The 20202-nt window shown below is 47.3% G+C and overlaps 24 non-coding genes across 24 annotated transcripts; all 24 read right to left on the bottom strand.

Moving 5' to 3' along the window:
• Positions 1-3048: 3048 nt before the first annotated feature.
• LOC130105437 (U6 spliceosomal RNA) lies at positions 3049-3155 on the bottom strand. The gene has a single exon (XR_008809601.1). It is a non-coding gene; the product is annotated as a U6 spliceosomal RNA (small nuclear RNA).
• Positions 3156-3797: 642 nt separating this feature from the next.
• LOC130105442 (U6 spliceosomal RNA) lies at positions 3798-3904 on the bottom strand. The gene has a single exon (XR_008809602.1). It is a non-coding gene; the product is annotated as a U6 spliceosomal RNA (small nuclear RNA).
• A 614-nt stretch (positions 3905-4518) lies between these two features.
• On the bottom strand, positions 4519-4625 carry LOC130105446 (U6 spliceosomal RNA). Its single transcript, XR_008809603.1, has one exon. It is a non-coding gene; the product is annotated as a U6 spliceosomal RNA (small nuclear RNA).
• Positions 4626-5267: 642 nt separating this feature from the next.
• On the bottom strand, positions 5268-5374 carry LOC130105452 (U6 spliceosomal RNA). The gene has a single exon (XR_008809604.1). It is a non-coding gene; the product is annotated as a U6 spliceosomal RNA (small nuclear RNA).
• A 614-nt stretch (positions 5375-5988) lies between these two features.
• On the bottom strand, positions 5989-6095 carry LOC130105159 (U6 spliceosomal RNA). Its single transcript, XR_008809557.1, has one exon. It is a non-coding gene; the product is annotated as a U6 spliceosomal RNA (small nuclear RNA).
• Positions 6096-6738: 643 nt separating this feature from the next.
• Positions 6739-6845, bottom strand: LOC130105457 (U6 spliceosomal RNA). Its single transcript, XR_008809607.1, has one exon. It is a non-coding gene; the product is annotated as a U6 spliceosomal RNA (small nuclear RNA).
• A 642-nt stretch (positions 6846-7487) lies between these two features.
• Positions 7488-7594, bottom strand: LOC130105465 (U6 spliceosomal RNA). The gene has a single exon (XR_008809608.1). It is a non-coding gene; the product is annotated as a U6 spliceosomal RNA (small nuclear RNA).
• Positions 7595-8208: 614 nt separating this feature from the next.
• Positions 8209-8315, bottom strand: LOC130105248 (U6 spliceosomal RNA). Its single transcript, XR_008809565.1, has one exon. It is a non-coding gene; the product is annotated as a U6 spliceosomal RNA (small nuclear RNA).
• Positions 8316-8950: 635 nt separating this feature from the next.
• Positions 8951-9053, bottom strand: LOC130105237 (U6 spliceosomal RNA). The gene has a single exon (XR_008809564.1). It is a non-coding gene; the product is annotated as a U6 spliceosomal RNA (small nuclear RNA).
• Positions 9054-9699: 646 nt separating this feature from the next.
• Positions 9700-9806, bottom strand: LOC130105472 (U6 spliceosomal RNA). The gene has a single exon (XR_008809610.1). It is a non-coding gene; the product is annotated as a U6 spliceosomal RNA (small nuclear RNA).
• Positions 9807-10448: 642 nt separating this feature from the next.
• Positions 10449-10555, bottom strand: LOC130105479 (U6 spliceosomal RNA). Its single transcript, XR_008809611.1, has one exon. It is a non-coding gene; the product is annotated as a U6 spliceosomal RNA (small nuclear RNA).
• A 614-nt stretch (positions 10556-11169) lies between these two features.
• Positions 11170-11276, bottom strand: LOC130105484 (U6 spliceosomal RNA). Its single transcript, XR_008809612.1, has one exon. It is a non-coding gene; the product is annotated as a U6 spliceosomal RNA (small nuclear RNA).
• A 642-nt stretch (positions 11277-11918) lies between these two features.
• On the bottom strand, positions 11919-12025 carry LOC130105492 (U6 spliceosomal RNA). The gene has a single exon (XR_008809613.1). It is a non-coding gene; the product is annotated as a U6 spliceosomal RNA (small nuclear RNA).
• A 642-nt stretch (positions 12026-12667) lies between these two features.
• On the bottom strand, positions 12668-12774 carry LOC130105497 (U6 spliceosomal RNA). The gene has a single exon (XR_008809614.1). It is a non-coding gene; the product is annotated as a U6 spliceosomal RNA (small nuclear RNA).
• A 614-nt stretch (positions 12775-13388) lies between these two features.
• Positions 13389-13495, bottom strand: LOC130105259 (U6 spliceosomal RNA). Its single transcript, XR_008809566.1, has one exon. It is a non-coding gene; the product is annotated as a U6 spliceosomal RNA (small nuclear RNA).
• Positions 13496-14130: 635 nt separating this feature from the next.
• On the bottom strand, positions 14131-14237 carry LOC130105503 (U6 spliceosomal RNA). Its single transcript, XR_008809615.1, has one exon. It is a non-coding gene; the product is annotated as a U6 spliceosomal RNA (small nuclear RNA).
• Positions 14238-14879: 642 nt separating this feature from the next.
• On the bottom strand, positions 14880-14986 carry LOC130105508 (U6 spliceosomal RNA). The gene has a single exon (XR_008809616.1). It is a non-coding gene; the product is annotated as a U6 spliceosomal RNA (small nuclear RNA).
• A 614-nt stretch (positions 14987-15600) lies between these two features.
• Positions 15601-15707, bottom strand: LOC130105512 (U6 spliceosomal RNA). Its single transcript, XR_008809617.1, has one exon. It is a non-coding gene; the product is annotated as a U6 spliceosomal RNA (small nuclear RNA).
• A 642-nt stretch (positions 15708-16349) lies between these two features.
• LOC130105517 (U6 spliceosomal RNA) lies at positions 16350-16456 on the bottom strand. Its single transcript, XR_008809619.1, has one exon. It is a non-coding gene; the product is annotated as a U6 spliceosomal RNA (small nuclear RNA).
• Positions 16457-17098: 642 nt separating this feature from the next.
• On the bottom strand, positions 17099-17205 carry LOC130105522 (U6 spliceosomal RNA). The gene has a single exon (XR_008809620.1). It is a non-coding gene; the product is annotated as a U6 spliceosomal RNA (small nuclear RNA).
• A 614-nt stretch (positions 17206-17819) lies between these two features.
• On the bottom strand, positions 17820-17926 carry LOC130105270 (U6 spliceosomal RNA). Its single transcript, XR_008809568.1, has one exon. It is a non-coding gene; the product is annotated as a U6 spliceosomal RNA (small nuclear RNA).
• A 635-nt stretch (positions 17927-18561) lies between these two features.
• On the bottom strand, positions 18562-18668 carry LOC130105528 (U6 spliceosomal RNA). Its single transcript, XR_008809623.1, has one exon. It is a non-coding gene; the product is annotated as a U6 spliceosomal RNA (small nuclear RNA).
• A 642-nt stretch (positions 18669-19310) lies between these two features.
• On the bottom strand, positions 19311-19417 carry LOC130105533 (U6 spliceosomal RNA). The gene has a single exon (XR_008809624.1). It is a non-coding gene; the product is annotated as a U6 spliceosomal RNA (small nuclear RNA).
• A 642-nt stretch (positions 19418-20059) lies between these two features.
• On the bottom strand, positions 20060-20166 carry LOC130105535 (U6 spliceosomal RNA). The gene has a single exon (XR_008809625.1). It is a non-coding gene; the product is annotated as a U6 spliceosomal RNA (small nuclear RNA).
• Between the last annotated feature and the right edge of the window lie 36 nt (positions 20167-20202).

Consider the following 20202-nt stretch of genomic DNA (forward strand, 5'->3'; position numbering starts at 1 on the left):
CACACTGTCACCCTAACTCCAGAACGGGAATTGTGGTTTGCAAAAGGGGGTCCCAGTGAATTGACATTGCTCCTATCGACACAGCCCTCCAAGCTGTGTCTCGACTGCCAGTCTTGACTACCGCACCTGTTGTCCAAGCCTGGACCGCAGCCGACACTGCGCGTTGCATCTCTACGGTAACCGGCCACACTCTGACACTAGGTTTGGCCTCCACTCTGCAAAGGAGACTCAACGAGATGCAAACATCTTCAGCCAAGCTCACGAAAGCCGTGCCTGAAGGTCTCAGACAGCATCCCCGGAAAAGGGGGTGCCAAGCCAGAGACCACGCCGAACCCCATCGAGCTGAGCCCTCAGCTCTAAGCTCCACCTGCTGCCTTACCATCCTGGCCCACCTGCTACAAGCCCATCCTGATTCGCCTGTCATCCTGCCATCGTGATGTCGTCCGATGATGTCCACAACAGGGACGTCATCCGACAAAAAGGGGGACTGTAGTGACTCTGACAGGGTATCCGGAGAGATGTATCTAAATTAGCGAATCCCGATTTGCAAACAAAGGTCAGTTCTTCGTGAGTAAACAAAGGGGGCATTCTGTATACGACCCCCTTCGGGCATGTTGACCAGATTGGTGCCACTATGGCTAGCACATGACACATTTGGAACAAGCCAGCGTTGTCTTCAACAAATGGTCAACCATTCGTACCTCGCCGTCTCACGAGACACGCATCCCCCCCCCACAGAAAGAGTCCACAAAGCTGCCTGAACGCTTAAGGACAATCACACATTAATGCACACACACACACAAATGTCCTATAATGTGTATATAAATGTATATAACACAGAAATTGTATCCAACCTTCCTGTACGCATGCATATCTTATTAGCTTTGCTTTATAATAGAAGTGTGGTTTGCTAGTGTATAGCTCTGAAGTCTAAGAGTTCATCAAAAGAATGTTCCAACACATTAACACACAACACCAGCCATGGAACTTTTCAGAGAAAAGTACCTCTAAATGTTTTAAATGTATTCATTTTGTGCTTAGATGTCGTCACATGCCATACAGGAAGTACTGACAATTTTATAGCGTGTTAACCAACTTTAAAATGCTTGTAATTCTGCATATGAATGTAACTCTATGTTCTTCTACTTTTACCTGCCATGTCTGGTAGCTGTTTGACCGTCTTGTCTTGACTGAACCAGTCATACATAGGATATTACTGTAAAATCTATTGTCCGGTTTGTACAATCTTTCTGGGTAGGAATGACAAAATGTTATACCATCATAAATTATCCTGACAAGACAAAGAGGAATCTTCCGCGGGCACTTTTCTCCCAGCTGATTGGTGCCTTCATGCCAGAAGGGGCGTGAACCTAAGTGTCCTTAAAGAGACGCGCCGAGCTTCCCTAGGCTGCTGCTGAAACCCTTCTGAAACGCTTCTGAAAGCTTCCTGAAAACTCTCTGCCAAAACTCCCTGGCTCTTCCTGCTCTTCGTGGCTTCATCATGTGACCCCTCGTGCGTCTGGACATCGCCTTAGTGTGATGATCCATCGTTTCTCTTTTTGTTTTCTTCAAGTTTATTCTATCTTTTTCGAAGGCTCCTCTGTTCATGTCTTCTCGCGAAGAAAATGAACACAGCCAGACTGGCAAGCTTCACCTACAAGGACATTCAAACACGCCGCGCTCGCTGGACGAACCCGAACGCTCGGCAGCCACATGACAGAGATACACACACACGCAAGACACAGTTTTCCTCAGCAACACCAGGAGAACCAAAGACCTTTAAGCCTTCATTCAAACTAACGCGCTTTGCCCGCTCTGAAAGACCACGTGAACGCATGACGCGAGGACAGAGACACGCACCCTGCTTCACATCAACCACAAAGAGCTTTACCTGTGCAAGTAACCGTTTACCATTCTTTCAAGGTTTAAGATCTGTTGATTCTTGGTGTCTAAAAAGGTTCTGTGTCTGTGATGAATTTTGCCAAACCAGAAGATCTCTCATCTTCTCACTCTCTCTCTCTCTCTCTCTCTCTCTCTCTCTCTCACTCCCAATCTTGCGCTCTCGCAATCTCTCTCCCTCACTCCTGTTTGTTGTTCGTCTGTATCATTAGTTTTACTGTTTACTGTACATACATGTATCCCGTGTTTAAATGTAGAATTCTGTATCCGTAGTTTCATTTTATTAAAACCATTATATTTTTGATTGTTTTTGAATGCTCATACTTTATAAGTCAATGAAATGCGGTCCTATAGCTACAAAAGCTTTACAAGTTGTTACTATATCAGTAACGTAAATTTTATAAACACCTGAAAATTAATGTTCACGGCCGGAACATTGAGATTTCTTGGAGTTTATAAAAAGGGACAACCTTGTTGAGAAGTGGGTTAGTTAACCTTACGGCTGTTTGCTGGACAAACCGATTGTTTGATAAACTAAATTGATTCCCTTAAAGTTGTCTCATATAATCGATCTGTAATGAGACCATTGATATATGAATGAGGAATTATAATTCGTTATGATTTACCATTCATATATACAATCGATCTATTTTCAATTTCGATAATTTAACTGTAATATGCAATATATTAATCATATTCATGATTAATTATTAAAATTCCCTATGCATAATTTGAGCTAATTAAGGCACATCTCAATGTGGCTACAGCAGCAGGAGGAGTTAATCCTCTGGAGACCTTTAGGCAGAGGCCCTCGGCCACGCGACAGAAACAAAACCGTGAAGGACTCCACCGATTTTTTCCTTTGATTTATTCTTTGATTTTTTTCTCTGAATCGGTCTACTTTCAGCATAGGCGCTGCCTTAACAAGCAACAAACACAGCCTCATTTGAGGCATATGTATGGGGTCGAACCCTGTTCCCTGTCGGCATCTGCTGAAGAAAGGGAGTGGACACACTTTGCTGGAAAAATGAGAGTGCAAAATAGACATTGGAGATGCACCAGTTCTTGACACAAGAGATCAAGAATGAAAATAAATAGTGGCAGGAAGGTATGAATCAAGTCCAGTGAAGCAGGCTTGATCACAGCTGGAAAAATATGGAGCGCTTCACGGATTTGCGTGTCATCCTTTCGCAGGGGCCATGCTAATCTTCTCTGTATCGATCCAATTTTAGTATATGTGCTGCCTTAGCAAGCACGATCCTGGCGGCCCGCCCAAGGCATATGTACACCTTAGGTTCCAGCGAGCTATCACCAAGGTGGTAGGGCCCAGCGAGCCATTTACTGAAAGAATGGGGTGGGCAGACTTATCGATGGTACCAAAATACAAGCTCTGAATGGGCTGTGTCCTCCAGGTTTTCAAGAAAGAAATGAGTTGGCGGAAAGTGGAATACAGGAAAATGCTTTGCTGTCTGTGCCAAGGTTCCATGCACTCGATGTAACTGGACACGATCTATCGCAGCAGGAGGAGTTAATCCTCTGGAGACCTTTAGGCAGAGGCCCTCGGCCACGCGACAGAAACAAAACCGTGAAGGACTCCACAGATTTTTTCCTTTGATTTATTCTTTGATTTTTTTCTCTGAATCGGTCTACTTTCAGCATAGGCGCTGCCTTAACAAGCAACAAACACAGCCTCATTTGAGGCATATGTATGGGGTCGAACCCTGTTCCCTGTCGGCATCTGCTGAAGGAAGGGAGTGGACACACTTTGCTGGAAAAATGAGAGTGCCCTATAGACATTGGAGATGCACCAGTTCTTGACACAAGAGATCAAGAATGAAAATAAATAGTGGCAGGAAGGTATGAATCAAGTCCACTGAAGCAGGCTTGATCACAGCTGCAAAAATATGGAGCGCTTCACGGATTTGCGTGTCATCCTTTCGCAGGGGCCATGCTAATCTTCTCTGTATCGATCCAATTTTAGTATATGTGCTGCCTTAGCAAGCACGATCCTGGCGCCCCGCCCAAGGCATATGTACACCTCGGGTTCCAGCGAGCTATCACCAAGGTGGTAGGGCCCAGCGAGCCATCTACTGAAAGAATGGGGTGGCCAGACTTATCGATGGTACCAAAATACAAGCTCTGAATGGGCTGTGTCCTCCAGGTTTTCGAGAAAGAAATGAGTTGGCGGAAAGTGGAAAACAGGAAAATGCTTTGCTGTCTGTGCCAAGGTTCAATGCACTCGATGTAACTGGACACGATCTATCGCAGCAGGAGGAGTTAATCCTCTGGAGACCTTTAGGCAGAGGCCCTCGGCCACGCGACAGAAACAAAACCGTGAAGGACTCCACAGATTTTTTCCTTTGATTTATTCTTTGATTTTTTTCTCTGAATCGGTCTACTTTCAGCATAGGCGCTGCCTTAACAAGCAACAAACACAGCCTCATTTGAGGCATATGTATGGGGTCGAACCCTGTTCCCTGTCGGCATCTGCTGAAGGAAGGGAGTGGACACACTTTGCTGGAAAAATGAGAGTGCCCTATAGACATTGGAGATGCACCAGTTCTTGACACAAGAGATCAAGAATCCAGAATCCAGTGAAGCAGGCTTGATCACAGCTGCAAAAATATGGAGCGCTTCACGGATTTGCGTGTCATCCTTTCGCAGGGGCCATGCTAATCTTCTCTGTATCGATCCAATTTTAGTATATGTGCTGCCTTAGCAAGCACGATCCTGGTTGCCCGCCCAAGGCATATGTACACCTCGGGTTCCAGCGAGCTATCACCAAGGTGGTAGGGCCCAGCGAGCCATCTACTGAAAGAATGGGGTGGGCAGACTTATCGATGGTACCAAAATACAAGCTCTGAATGGGCTGTGTCCTCCAGGTTTTCGAGAAAGAAATGAGTTGGCGGAAAGTGGAAAACAGGAAAATGCTTTGCTGTCTGTGCCAAGGTTCCATGCACTCGATGTAACTGGACACGATCTATCGCAGCAGGAGGAGTTAATCCTCTGGAGACCTTTAGGCAGAGGCCCTCGGCCACGCGAGAGAAAAAAAACCGTGAAGGACTCCACAGATTTTTTCCTTTGATTTATTCTTTGATTTTTTTCTCTGAATCGGTCTACTTTCAGCATAGGCGCTGCCTTAACAAGCAACAAACACAGCCTCATTTGAGGCATATGTATGGGGTCGAACCCTGTTCCCTGTCGGCATCTGCTGAAGAAAGGGAGTGGACACACTTTGCTGGAAAAATGAGAGTGCCCTATAGACATTGGAGATGCACCAGTTCTTGACACAAGAGATCAAGAATGAAAATAAATAGTGGCAGGAAGGTATGAATCAAGTCCAGTGAAGCAGGCTTGATCACAGCTGCAAAAATATGGAGCGCTTCACGGATTTGCGTGTCATCCTTTCGCAGGGGCCATGCTAATCTTCTCTGTATCGATCCAATTTTAGTATATGTGCTGCCTTAGCAAGCACGATCCTGGCGGCCCGCCCAAGGCATATGTACACCTCGGGTTCCAGCGAGCTATCACCAAGGTGGTAGGGCCCAGCGAGCCATCTACTGAAAGAATGGGGTGGGCAGACTTATCGATGGTACCAAAATACAAGCTCTGAATGGGCTGTGTCCTCCAGGTTTTCGAGAAAGAAATGAGTTGGCGGAAAGTGGAAAACAGGAAAATGCTTTGCTGTCTGTGCCAAGGTTCCATGCACTCGATGTAACTGGACACGATCTATCGCAGCAGGAGGAGTTAATCCTCTGGAGACCTTTAGGCAGAGGCCCTCGGCCACGCGACAGAAACAAAACCGTGAAGGACTCCACAGATTTTTTCCTTTGATTTATTCTTTGATTTTTTTCTCTGAATCGGTCTACTTTCAGCATAGGCGCTGCCTTAACAAGCAACAAACACAGCCTCATTTGAGGCATATGTATGGGGTCGAACCCTGTTCCCTGTCGGCATCTGCTGAAGAAAGGGAGTGGACACACTTTGCTGGAAAAATGAGAGTGCCCTATAGACATTGGAGATGCACCAGTTCTTGACACAAGAGATCAAGGATCCAGAATCCAGTGAAGCAGGCTTTATCACAGCTGCAAAAATATGGAGCGCTTCACGGATTTCCGTGTCATCCTTTCGCAGGGGCCATGCTAATCTTCTCTGTATCGATCCAATTTTAGTATATGTGCTGCCTTAGCAAGCACGATCCTGGCTGCCCGCCCAAGGCATATGTACACCTCGGGTTCCAGCGAGCTATCACCAAGGTGGTAGGGCCCAGCGAGCCATCTACTGAAAGAATGGGGTGGGCAGACTTATCGATGGTACCAAAATACAAGCTCTGAATGGGCTGTGTCCTCCAGGTTTTCGAGAAAGAAATGAGTTGGCGGAAAGTGGAAAACAGGAAAATGCTTTGCTGTCTGTGCCAAGGTTCCATGCACTCGATGTAACTGGACACGATCTATCGCAGCAGGAGGAGTTAATCCTCTGGAGACCTTTAGGCAGAGGCCCTCGGCCACGCGAGAGAAAAAAAAACCGTGAAGGACTCCACAGATTTTTTCCTTTGATTGATTTTTTTATTTTTTTCTCTGAATCGGTCTACTTTCAGCATAGGCGCTGCCTTAACAAGCAACAAACACAGCCTCATTTGAGGCATATGTATGGGGTCGAACCCTGTTCCCTGTCGGCATCTGCTGAAGAAAGGGAGTGGACACACTTTGCTGGAAAAATGAGAGTGCCCTATAGACATTGGAGATGCACCAGTTCTTGACACAAGAGATCAAGAATGAAAATAAATAGTGGCAGGATGGTATGAATCAAGTCCAGTGAAGCAGGCTTGATCACAGCTGGAAAAATATGGAGCGCTTCACGGATTTGCGTGTCATCCTTTCGCAGGGGCCATGCTAATCTTCTCTGTATCGATCCAATTTTAGTATATGTGCTGCCTTAGCAAGCACGATCCTGGTGGCCCGCCCAAGGCATATGTACACCTCGGGTTCCAGCGAGCTATCACCAAGGTGGTAGGGCCCAGCGAGCCATTTACTGAAAGAATGGGGTGGGCAGACTTATCGATGGTACCAAAATACAAGCTCTGAATGGGCTGTGTCCTCCAGGTTTTCAAGAAAGAAATGAGTTGGCGGAAAGTGGAAAACAGGAAAATGCTTTGCTGTCTGTGCCAAGGTTCCATGCACTCGATGTAACTGGACACGATCTATCGCAGCAGGAGGAGTTAATCCTCTGGAGACCTTTAGGCAGAGGCCCTCGGCCACGCGACAGAAACAAAACCGTGAAGGACTCCACAGATTTTTTCCTTTGATTTATTCTTTGATTTTTTTCTCTGAATCGGTCTACTTTCAGCATAGGCGCTGCCTTAACAAGCAACAAACACAGCCTCATTTGAGGCATATGTATGGGGTCGAACCCTGTTCCCTGTCGGCATCTGCTGAAGAAAGGGAGTGGACACACTTTGCTGGAAAAATGAGAGTGCACTATAGACATTGGAGATGCACGAGTTCTTGACACAAGAGATCAAGAATGAACATAAATAGTGGCAGGAAGGTATGAATCAAGTCCACTGAAGCAGGCTTGATCACAGCTGCAAAAATATGGAGCGCTTCACGGATTTGCGTGTCATCCTTTCGCAGGGGCCATGCTAATCTTCTCTGTATCGATCCAATTTTAGTATATGTGCTGCCTTAGCAAGCACGATCCTGGCGGCCCGCCCAAGGCATATGTACACCTCGGGTTCCAGCGAGCTATCACCAAGGTGGTAGGGCCCAGCGAGCCATCTACTGAAAGAATGGGGTGGCCAGACTTATCGATGGTACCAAAATACAAGCTCTGAATGGGCTGTGTCCTCCAGGTTTTCGAGAAAGAAATGAGTTGGCGGAAAGTGGAAAACAGGAAAATGCTTTGCTGTCTGTGCCAAGGTTCAATGCACTCGATGTAACTGGACACGATCTATCGCAGCAGGAGGAGTTAATCCTCTGGAGACCTTTAGGCAGAGGCCCTCGGCCACGCGACAGAAACAAAACCGTGAAGGACTCCACAGATTTTTTCCTTTGATTTATTCTTTGATTTTTTTCTCTGAATCGGTCTACTTTCAGCATAGGCGCTGCCTTAACAAGCAACAAACACAGCCTCATTTGAGGCATATGTATGGGGTCGAACCCTGTTCCCTGTCGGCATCTGCTGAAGAAAGGGAGTGGACACACTTTGCTGGAAAAATGAGAGTGCCCTATAGACATTGGAGATGCACCAGTTCTTGACACAAGAGATCAAGAATCCAGAATCCAGTGAAGCAGGCTTGATCACAGCTGCAAAAATATGGAGCGCTTCACGGATTTGCGTGTTATCCTTTCGCAGGGGCCATGCTAATCTTCTCTGTATCGATCCAATTTTAGTATATGTGCTGCCTTAGCAAGCACGATCCTGGCTGCCCGCCCAAGGCATATGTACACCTCGGGTTCCAGCGAGCTATCACCAAGGTGGTAGGGCCCAGCGAGCCATCTACTGAAAGAATGGGGTGGGCAGACTTATCGATGGTACCAAAATACAAGCTCTGAATGGGCTGTGTCCTCCAGGTTTTCGAGAAAGAAATGAGTTGGCGGAAAGTGGAAAACAGGAAAATGCTTTGCTGTCTGTGCCAAGGTTCCATGCACTCGATGTAACTGGACACGATCTATCGCAGCAGGAGGAGTTAATCCTCTGGAGACCTTAAGGCAGAGGCCCTCGGCCACGCGAGAGAAAAAAAACCGTGAAGGACTCCACAGATTTTTTCCTTTGATTTATTCTTTGATTTTTTTCTCTGAATCGGTCTACTTTCAGCATAGGCGCTGCCTTAACAAGCAACAAACACAGCCTCATTTGAGGCATATGTATGGGGTCGAACCCTGTTGGCATCTGCTGAAGAAAGGGAGTGGACACACTTTGCTGGAAAAATGAGAGTGCCCTATAGACATTGGAGATGCACCAGTTCTTGACACAAGAGATCAAGAATGAAAATAAATAGTGGCAGGAAGGTATGAATCAAGTCCAGTGAAGCAGGCTTGATCACAGCTGCAAAAATATGGAGCGCTTCACGGATTTGCGTGTCATCCTTTCGCAGGGGCCATGCTAATCTTCTCTGTATCGATCCAATTTTAGTATATGTGCTGCCTTAGCAAGCATGATCCTGGCGGCCCGCCCAAGGCATATGTACACCTCGGGTTCCAGCGAGCTATCACCAAGGTGGTAGGGCCCAGCGAGCCATCTACTGAAAGAATGGGGTGGGCACACTTATCGATGGTACCAAAATACAAGCTCTGAATGGGCTGTGTCCTCCAGGTTTTCGAGAAAGAAATGAGTTGGCGGAAAGTGGAAAACAGGAAAATGCTTTGCTGTCTGTGCCAAGGTTCCATGCACTCGATGTAACTGGACACGATCTATCGCAGCAGGAGGAGTTAATCCTCTGGAGACCTTTAGGCAGAGGCCCTCGGCCACGCGACAGAAACAAAACCGTGGAGGACTCCACAGATTTTTTCCTTTGATTTATTCTTTGATTTTTTTCTCTGAATCGGTCTACTTTCAGCATAGGCGCTGCCTTAACAAGCAACAAACACAGCCTCATTTGAGGCATATGTATGGGGTCGAACCCTGTTCCCTGTCGGCATCTGCTGAAGAAAGGGAGTGGACACACTTTGCTGGAAAAATGAGAGTGCCCTATAGACATTGGAGATGCACCAGTTCTTGACACAAGAGATCAAGAATGAAAATAAATAGTGGCAGGAAGGTATGAATCAAGTCCAGTGAAGCAGGCTTGATCACAGCTGCAAAAATATGGAGCGCTTCACGGATTTGCGTGTCATCCTTTCGCAGGGGCCATGCTAATCTTCTCTGTATCGATCCAATTTTAGTATATGTGCTGCCTTAGCAAGCACGATCCTGGCGCCCCGCCCAAGGCATATGTACACCTCGGGTTCCAGCGAGCTATCACCAAGGTGGTAGGGCCCAGCGAGCCATTTACTGAAAGAATGGGGTGGGCAGACTTATCGATGGTACCAAAATACAAGCTCTGAATGGGCTGTGTCCTCCAGGTTTTCAAGAAAGAAATGAGTTGGCGGAAAGTGGAATACAGGAAAATGCTTTGCTGTCTGTGCCAAGGTTCCATGCACTCGATGTAACTGGACACGATCTATCGCAGCAGGAGGAGTTAATCCTCTGGAGACCTTTAGGCAGAGGCCCTCGGCCACGCGACAGAAACAAAACCGTGAAGGACTCCACAGATTTTTTCCTTTGATTTATTCTTTGATTTTTTTCTCTGAATCGGTCTACTTTCAGCATAGGCGCTGCCTTAACAAGCAACAAACACAGCCTCATTTGAGGCATATGTATGGGGTCGAACCCTGTTCCCTGTCGGCATCTGCTGAAGGAAGGGAGTGGACACACTTTGCTGGAAAAATGAGAGTGCCCTATAGACATTGGAGATGCACCAGTTCTTGACACAAGAGATCAAGAATGAAAATAAATAGTGGCAGGAAGGTATGAATCAAGTCCACTGAAGCAGGCTTGATCACAGCTGCAAAAATATGGAGCGCTTCACGGATTTGCGTGTCATCCTTTCGCAGGGGCCATGCTAATCTTCTCTGTATCGATCCAATTTTAGTATATGTGCTGCCTTAGCAAGCACGATCCTGGCGCCCCGCCCAAGGCATATGTACACCTCGGGTTCCAGCGAGCTATCACCAAGGTGGTAGGGCCCAGCGAGCCATCTACTGAAAGAATGGGGTGGCCAGACTTATCGATGGTACCAAAATACAAGCTCTGAATGGGCTGTGTCCTCCAGGTTTTCGAGAAAGAAATGAGTTGGCGGAAAGTGGAAAACAGGAAAATGCTTTGCTGTCTGTGCCAAGGTTCAATGCACTCGATGTAACTGGACACGATCTATCGCAGCAGGAGGAGTTAATCCTCTGGAGACCTTTAGGCAGAGGCCCTCGGCGACGCGACAGAAACAAAACCGTGAAGGACTCCACAGATTTTTTCCTTTGATTTATTCTTTGATTTTTTTCTCTGAATCGGTCTACTTTCAGCATAGGCGCTGCCTTAACAAGCAACAAACACAGCCTCATTTGAGGCATATGTATGGGGTCGAACCCTGTTCCCTGTCGGCATCTGCTGAAGGAAGGGAGTGGACACACTTTGCTGGAAAAATGAGAGTGCCCTATAGACATTGGAGATGCACCAGTTCTTGACACAAGAGATCAAGAATCCAGAATCCAGTGAAGCAGGCTTGATCACAGCTGCAAAAATATGGAGCGCTTCACGGATTTGCGTGTCATCCTTTCGCAGGGGCCATGCTAATCTTCTCTGTATCGATCCAATTTTAGTATATGTGCTGCCTTAGCAAGCACGATCCTGGTTGCCCGCCCAAGGCATATGTACACCTCGGGTTCCAGCGAGCTATCACCAAGGTGGTAGGGCCCAGCGAGCCATCTACTGAAAGAATGGGGTGGGCAGACTTATCGATGGTACCAAAATACAAGCTCTGAATGGGCTGTGTCCTCCAGGTTTTCGAGAAAGAAATGAGTTGGCGGAAAGTGGAAAACAGGAAAATGCTTTGCTGTCTGTGCCAAGGTTCCATGCACTCGATGTAACTGGACACGATCTATCGCAGCAGGAGGAGTTAATCCTCTGGAGACCTTTAGGCAGAGGCCCTCGGCCACGCGAGAGAAAAAAAACCGTGAAGGACTCCACAGATTTTTTCCTTTGATTTATTCTTTGATTTTTTTCTCTGAATCGGTCTACTTTCAGCATAGGCGCTGCCTTAACAAGCAACAAACACAGCCTCATTTGAGGCATATGTATGGGGTCGAACCCTGTTCCCTGTCGGCATCTGCTGAAGAAAGGGAGTGGACACACTTTGCTGGAAAAATGAGAGTGCCCTATAGACATTGGAGATGCACCAGTTCTTGACACAAGAGATCAAGAATGAAAATAAATAGTGGCAGGAAGGTATGAATCAAGTCCAGTGAAGCAGGCTTGATCACAGCTGCAAAAATATGGAGCGCTTCACGGATTTGCGTGTCATCCTTTCGCAGGGGCCATGCTAATCTTCTCTGTATCGATCCAATTTTAGTATATGTGCTGCCTTAGCAAGCACGATCCTGGTGGCCCGCCCAAGGCATATGTACACCTCGGGTTCCAGCGAGCTATCACCAAGGTGGTAGGGCCCAGCGAGCCATCTACTGAAAGAATGGGGTGGGCAGACTTATCGATGGTACCAAAATACAAGCTCTGAATGGGCTGTGTCCTCCAGGTTTTCAAGAAAGAAATGAGTTGGCGGAAAGTGGAAAACAGGAAAATGCTTTGCTGTCTGTGCCAAGGTTCCATGCACTCGATGTAACTGGACACGATCTATCGCAGCAGGAGGAGTTAATCCTCTGGAGACCTTTAGGCAGAGGCCCTCGGCCACGCGACAGAAACAAAACCGTGAAGGACTCCACAGATTTTTTCCTTTGATTTATTCTTTGATTTTTTTCTCTGAATCGGTCTACTTTCAGCATAGGCGCTGCCTTAACAAGCAACAAACACAGCCTCATTTGAGGCATATGTATGGGGTCGAACCCTGTTCCCTGTCGGCATCTGCTGAAGAAAGGGAGTGGACACACTTTGCTGGAAAAATGAGAGTGCACTATAGACATTGGAGATGCACGAGTTCTTGACACAAGAGATCAAGAATGAACATAAATAGTGGCAGGAAGGTATGAATCAAGTCCACTGAAGCAGGCTTGATCACAGCTGCAAAAATATGGAGCGCTTCACGGATTTGCGTGTCATCCTTTCGCAGGGGCCATGCTAATCTTCTCTGTATCGATCCAATTTTAGTATATGTGCTGCCTTAGCAAGCACGATCCTGGCGGCCCGCCCAAGGCATATGTACACCTCGGGTTCCAGCGAGCTATCACCAAGGTGGTAGGGCCCAGCGAGCCATCTACTGAAAGAATGGGGTGGCCAGACTTATCGATGGTACCAAAATACAAGCTCTGAATGGGCTGTGTCCTCCAGGTTTTCGAGAAAGAAATGAGTTGGCGGAAAGTGGAAAACAGGAAAATGCTTTGCTGTCTGTGCCAAGGTTCAATGCACTCGATGTAACTGGACACGATCTATCGCAGCAGGAGGAGTTAATCCTCTGGAGACCTTTAGGCAGAGGCCCTCGGCCACGCGACAGAAACAAAACCGTGAAGGACTCCACAGATTTTTTCCTTTGATTTATTCTTTGATTTTTTTCTCTGAATCGGTCTACTTTCAGCATAGGCGCTGCCTTAACAAGCAACAAACACAGCCTCATTTGAGGCATATGTATGGGGTCGAACCCTGTTCCCTGTCGGCATCTGCTGAAGAAAGGGAGTGGACACACTTTGCTGGAAAAATGAGAGTGCCCTATAGACATTGGAGATGCACCAGTTCTTGACACAAGAGATCAAGAATCCAGAATCCAGTGAAGCAGGCTTGATCACAGCTGCAAAAATATGGAGCGCTTCACGGATTTGCGTGTTATCCTTTCGCAGGGGCCATGCTAATCTTCTCTGTATCGATCCAATTTTAGTATATGTGCTGCCTTAGCAAGCACGATCCTGGCTGCCCGCCCAAGGCATATGTACACCTCGGGTTCCAGCGAGCTATCACCAAGGTGGTAGGGCCCAGCGAGCCATCTACTGAAAGAATGGGGTGGGCAGACTTATCGATGGTACCAAAATACAAGCTCTGAATGGGCTGTGTCCTCCAGGTTTTCGAGAAAGAAATGAGTTGGCGGAAAGTGGAAAACAGGAAAATGCTTTGCTGTCTGTGCCAAGGTTCCATGCACTCGATGTAACTGGACACGATCTATCGCAGCAGGAGGAGTTAATCCTCTGGAGACCTTAAGGCAGAGGCCCTCGGCCACGCGAGAGAAAAAAAACCGTGAAGGACTCCACAGATTTTTTCCTTTGATTTATTCTTTGATTTTTTTCTCTGAATCGGTCTACTTTCAGCATAGGCGCTGCCTTAACAAGCAACAAACACAGCCTCATTTGAGGCATATGTATGGGGTCGAACCCTGTTGGCATCTGCTGAAGAAAGGGAGTGGACACACTTTGCTGGAAAAATGAGAGTGCCCTATAGACATTGGAGATGCACCAGTTCTTGACACAAGAGATCAAGAATGAAAATAAATAGTGGCAGGAAGGTATGAATCAAGTCCAGTGAAGCAGGCTTGATCACAGCTGCAAAAATATGGAGCGCTTCACGGATTTGCGTGTCATCCTTTCGCAGGGGCCATGCTAATCTTCTCTGTATCGATCCAATTTTAGTATATGTGCTGCCTTAGCAAGCACGATCCTGGCGGCCCGCCCAAGGCATATGTACACCTCGGGTTCCAGCGAGCTATCACCAAGGTGGTAGGGCCCAGCGAGCCATCTACTGAAAGAATGGGGTGGGCACACTTATCGATGGTACCAAAATACAAGCTCTGAATGGGCTGTGTCCTCCAGGTTTTCGAGAAAGAAATGAGTTGGCGGAAAGTGGAAAACAGGAAAATGCTTTGCTGTCTGTGCCAAGGTTCCATGCACTCGATGTAACTGGACACGATCTATCGCAGCAGGAGGAGTTAATCCTCTGGAGACCTTTAGGCAGAGGCCCTCGGCCACGCGACAGAAACAAAACCGTGAAGGACTCCACAGATTTTTTCCTTTGATTTATTCTTTGATTTTTTTCTCTGAATCGGTCTACTTTCAGCATAGGCGCTGCCTTAACAAGCAACAAACACAGCCTCATTTGAGGCATATGTATGGGGTCGAACCCTGTTCCCTGTCGGCATCTGCTGAAGGAAGGGAGTGGACACACTTTGCTGGAAAAATGAGAGTGCCCTATAGACATTGGAGATGCACCAGTTCTTGACACAAGAGATCAAGAATGAAAATAAATAGTGGCAGGAAGGTATGAATCAAGTCCACTGAAGCAGGCTTGATCACAGCTGCAAAAATATGGAGCGCTTCACGGATTTGCGTGTCATCCTTTCGCAGGGGCCATGCTAATCTTCTCTGTATCGATCCAATTTTAGTATATGTGCTGCCTTAGCAAGCACGATCCTGGCGCCCCGCCCAAGGCATATGTACACCTCGGGTTCCAGCGAGCTATCACCAAGGTGGTAGGGCCCAGCGAGCCATCTACTGAAAGAATGGGGTGGCCAGACTTATCGATGGTACCAAAATACAAGCTCTGAATGGGCTGTGTCCTCCAGGTTTTCGAGAAAGAAATGAGTTGGCGGAAAGTGGAAAACAGGAAAATGCTTTGCTGTCTGTGCCAAGGTTCAATGCACTCGATGTAACTGGACACGATCTATCGCAGCAGGAGGAGTTAATCCTCTGGAGACCTTTAGGCAGAGGCCCTCGGCGACGCGACAGAAACAAAACCGTGAAGGACTCCACAGATTTTTTCCTTTGATTTATTCTTTGATTTTTTTCTCTGAATCGGTCTACTTTCAGCATAGGCGCTGCCTTAACAAGCAACAAACACAGCCTCATTTGAGGCATATGTATGGGGTCGAACCCTGTTCCCTGTCGGCATCTGCTGAAGGAAGGGAGTGGACACACTTTGCTGGAAAAATGAGAGTGCCCTATAGACATTGGAGATGCACCAGTTCTTGACACAAGAGATCAAGAATCCAGAATCCAGTGAAGCAGGCTTGATCACAGCTGCAAAAATATGGAGCGCTTCACGGATTTGCGTGTCATCCTTTCGCAGGGGCCATGCTAATCTTCTCTGTATCGATCCAATTTTAGTATATGTGCTGCCTTAGCAAGCACGATCCTGGTTGCCCGCCCAAGGCATATGTACACCTCGGGTTCCAGCGAGCTATCACCAAGGTGGTAGGGCCCAGCGAGCCATCTACTGAAAGAATGGGGTGGGCAGACTTATCGATGGTACCAAAATACAAGCTCTGAATGGGCTGTGTCCTCCAGGTTTTCGAGAAAGAAATGAGTTGGCGGAAAGTGGAAAACAGGAAAATGCTTTGCTGTCTGTGCCAAGGTTCCATGCACTCGATGTAACTGGACACGATCTATCGCAGCAGGAGGAGTTAATCCTCTGGAGACCTTTAGGCAGAGGCCCTCGGCCACGCGAGAGAAAAAAAACCGTGAAGGACTCCACAGATTTTTTCCTTTGATTTATTCTTTGATTTTTTTCTCTGAATCGGTCTACTTTCAGCATAGGCGCTGCCTTAACAAGCAACAAACACAGCCTCATTTGAGGCATATGTATGGGGTCGAACCCTGTTCCCTGTCGGCATCTGCTGAAGAAAGGGAGTGGACACACTTTGCTGGAAAAATGAGAGTGCCCTATAGACATTGGAGATGCACCAGTTCTTGACACAAGAGATCAAGAATGAAAATAAATAGTGGCAGGAAGGTATGAATCAAGTCCAGTGAAGCAGGCTTGATCACAGCTGCAAAAATATGGAGCGCTTCACGGATTTGCGTGTCATCCTTTCGCAGGGGCCATGCTAATCTTCTCTGTATCGATCCAATTTTAGTATATGTGCTGCCTTAGCAAGCACGATCCTGGTGGCCCGCCCAAGGCATATGTACACCTCGGGTTCCAGCGAGCTATCACCAAGGTGGTAGGGCCCAGCGAGCCATCTACTGAAAGAATGGGGTGGGCAGACTTATCGATGGTACCAAAATACAAGCTCTGAATGGGCTGTGTCCTCCAGGTTTTCAAGAAAGAAATGAGTTGGCGGAAAGTGGAAAACAGGAAAATGCTTTGCTGTCTGTGCCAAGGTTCCATGCACTCGATGTAACTGGACACGATCTATCGCAGCAGGAGGAGTTAATCCTCTGGAGACCTTTAGGCAGAGGCCCTCGGCCACGCGACAGAAACAAAACCGTGAAGGACTCCACAGATTTTTTCCTTTGATTTATTCTTTGATTTTTTTCTCTGAATCGGTCTACTTTCAGCATAGGCGCTGCCTTAACAAGCAACAAACACAGCCTCATTTGAGGCATATGTATGGGGTCGAACCCTGTTCCCTGTCGGCATCTGCTGAAGAAAGGGAGTGGACACACTTTGCTGGAAAAATGAGAGTGCACTATAGACATTGGAGATGCACGAGTTCTTGACACAAGAGATCAAGAATGAACATAAATAGTGGCAGGAAGGTATGAATCAAGTCCACTGAAGCAGGCTTGATCACAGCTGCAAAAATATGGAGCGCTTCACGGATTTGCGTGTCATCCTTTCGCAGGGGCCATGCTAATCTTCTCTGTATCGATCCAATTTTAGTATATGTGCTGCCTTAGCAAGCACGATCCTGGCGGCCCGCCCAAGGCATATGTACACCTCGGGTTCCAGCGAGCTATCACCAAGGTGGTAGGGCCCAGCGAGCCATCTACTGAAAGAATGGGGTGGCCAGACTTATCGATGGTACCAAAATACAAGCTCTGAATGGGCTGTGTCCTCCAGGTTTTCGAGAAAGAAATGAGTTGGCGGAAAGTGGAAAACAGGAAAATGCTTTGCTGTCTGTGCCAAGGTTCAATGCACTCGATGTAACTGGACACGATCTATCGCAGCAGGAGGAGTTAATCCTCTGGAGACCTTTAGGCAGAGGCCCTCGGCCACGCGACAGAAACAAAACCGTGAAGGACTCCACAGATTTTTTCCTTTGATTTATTCTTTGATTTTTTTCTCTGAATCGGTCTACTTTCAGCATAGGCGCTGCCTTAACAAGCAACAAACACAGCCTCATTTGAGGCATATGTATGGGGTCGAACCCTGTTCCCTGTCGGCATCTGCTGAAGAAAGGGAGTGGACACACTTTGCTGGAAAAATGAGAGTGCCCTATAGACATTGGAGATGCACCAGTTCTTGACACAAGAGATCAAGAATCCAGAATCCAGTGAAGCAGGCTTGATCACAGCTGCAAAAATATGGAGCGCTTCACGGATTTGCGTGTTATCCTTTCGCAGGGGCCATGCTAATCTTCTCTGTATCGATCCAATTTTAGTATATGTGCTGCCTTAGCAAGCACGATCCTGGCTGCCCGCCCAAGGCATATGTACACCTCGGGTTCCAGCGAGCTATCACCAAGGTGGTAGGGCCCAGCGAGCCATCTACTGAAAGAATGGGGTGGGCAGACTTATCGATGGTACCAAAATACAAGCTCTGAATGGGCTGTGTCCTCCAGGTTTTCGAGAAAGAAATGAGTTGGCGGAAAGTGGAAAACAGGAAAATGCTTTGCTGTCTGTGCCAAGGTTCCATGCACTCGATGTAACTGGACACGATCTATCGCAGCAGGAGGAGTTAATCCTCTGGAGACCTTAAGGCAGAGGCCCTCGGCCACGCGAGAGAAAAAAAACCGTGAAGGACTCCACAGATTTTTTCCTTTGATTTATTCTTTGATTTTTTTCTCTGAATCGGTCTACTTTCAGCATAGGCGCTGCCTTAACAAGCAACAAACACAGCCTCATTTGAGGCATATGTATGGGGTCGAACCCTGTTGGCATCTGCTGAAGAAAGGGAGTGGACACACTTTGCTGGAAAAATGAGAGTGCCCTATAGACATTGGAGATGCACCAGTTCTTGACACAAGAGATCAAGAATGAAAATAAATAGTGGCAGGAAGGTATGAATCAAGTCCAGTGAAGCAGGCTTGATCACAGCTGCAAAAATATGGAGCGCTTCACGGATTTGCGTGTCATCCTTTCGCAGGGGCCATGCTAATCTTCTCTGTATCGATCCAATTTTAGTATATGTGCTGCCTTAGCAAGCACGATCCTGGCGGCCCGCCCAAGGCATATGTACACCTCGGGTTCCAGCGAGCTATCACCAAGGTGGTAGGGCCCAGCGAGCCATCTACTGAAAGAATGGGGTGGGCACACTTATCGATGGTACCAAAATACAAGCTCTGAATGGGCTGTGTCCTCCAGGTTTTCGAGAAAGAAATGAGTTGGCGGAAAGTGGAAAACAGGAAAATGCTTTGCTGTCTGTGCCAAGGTTCCATGCACTCGATGTAACTGGACACGATCTATCGCAGCAGGAGGAGTTAATCCTCTGGAGACCTTTAGGCAGAGGCCCTCGGCCACGCGACAGAAACAAAACCGTGAAGGACTCCACAGATTTTTTCCTTTGATTTATTCTTTGATTTTTTTCTCTGAATCGGTCTACTTTCAGCATAGGCGCTGCCTTAACAAGCAACAAACACAGCCTCATTTGAGGCATATGTATGGGGTCGAACCCTGTTCCCTGTCGGCATCTGCTGAAGAAAGGGAGTGGACACACTTTGCTGGAAAAATGAGAGTGCCCTATAGACATTGGAGATGCACCAGTTCTTGACACAAGAGATCAAGAATGAAAATAAATAGTGGCAGGAAGGTATGAATCAAGTCCAGTGAAGCAGGCTTGATCACAGCTGCAAAAATATGGAGCGCTTCACGGATTTGCGTGTCATCCTTTCGCAGGGGCCATGCTAATCTTCTCTGTATCGATCCAATTTTAGTATATGTGCTGCCTTAGCAAGCACGATCCTGGCGCCCCGCCCAAGGCATATGTACACCTCGGGTTCCAGCGAGCTATCACCAAGGTGGTAGGGCCCAGCGAGCCATTTACTGAAAGAATGGGGTGGGCAGACTTATCGATGGTACCAAAATACAAGCTCTGAATGGGCTGTGTCCTCCAGGTTTTCAAGAAAGAAATGAGTTGGCGGAAAGTGGAATACAGGAAAATGCTTTGCTGTCTGTGCCAAGGTTCCATGCACTCGATGTAACTGGACACGATCTATCGCAGCAGGAGGAGTTAATCCTCTGGAGACCTTTAGGCAGAGGCCCTCGGCCACGCGACAGAAACAAAACCGTGAAGGACTCCACAGATTTTTTCCTTTGATTTATTCTTTGATTTTTTTCTCTGAATCGGTCTACTTTCAGCATAGGCGCTGCCTTAACAAGCAACAAACACAGCCTCATTTGAGGCATATGTATGGGGTCGAACCCTGTTCCCTGTCGGCATCTGCTGAAGGAAGGGAGTGGACACACTTTGCTGGAAAAATGAGAGTGCCCTATAGACATTGGAGATGCACCAGTTCTTGACACAAGAGATCAAGAATGAAAATAAATAGTGGCAGGAAGGTATGAATCAAGTCCACTGAAGCAGGCTTGATCACAGCTGCAAAAATATGGAGCGCTTCACGGATTTGCGTGTCATCCTTTCGCAGGGGCCATGCTAATCTTCTCTGTATCGATCCAATTTTAGTATATGTGCTGCCTTAGCAAGCACGATCCTGGCGCCCCGCCCAAGGCATATGTACACCTC

Source organism: Rhinichthys klamathensis, unplaced genomic scaffold (assembly GCF_029890125.1).
Source record: "Rhinichthys klamathensis goyatoka isolate OS25496 unplaced genomic scaffold, OSU_Roscu_1.1 h1tg000014l_1, whole genome shotgun sequence".
Classification (NCBI taxonomy): Eukaryota; Metazoa; Chordata; class Actinopteri; order Cypriniformes; family Leuciscidae; genus Rhinichthys; species Rhinichthys klamathensis.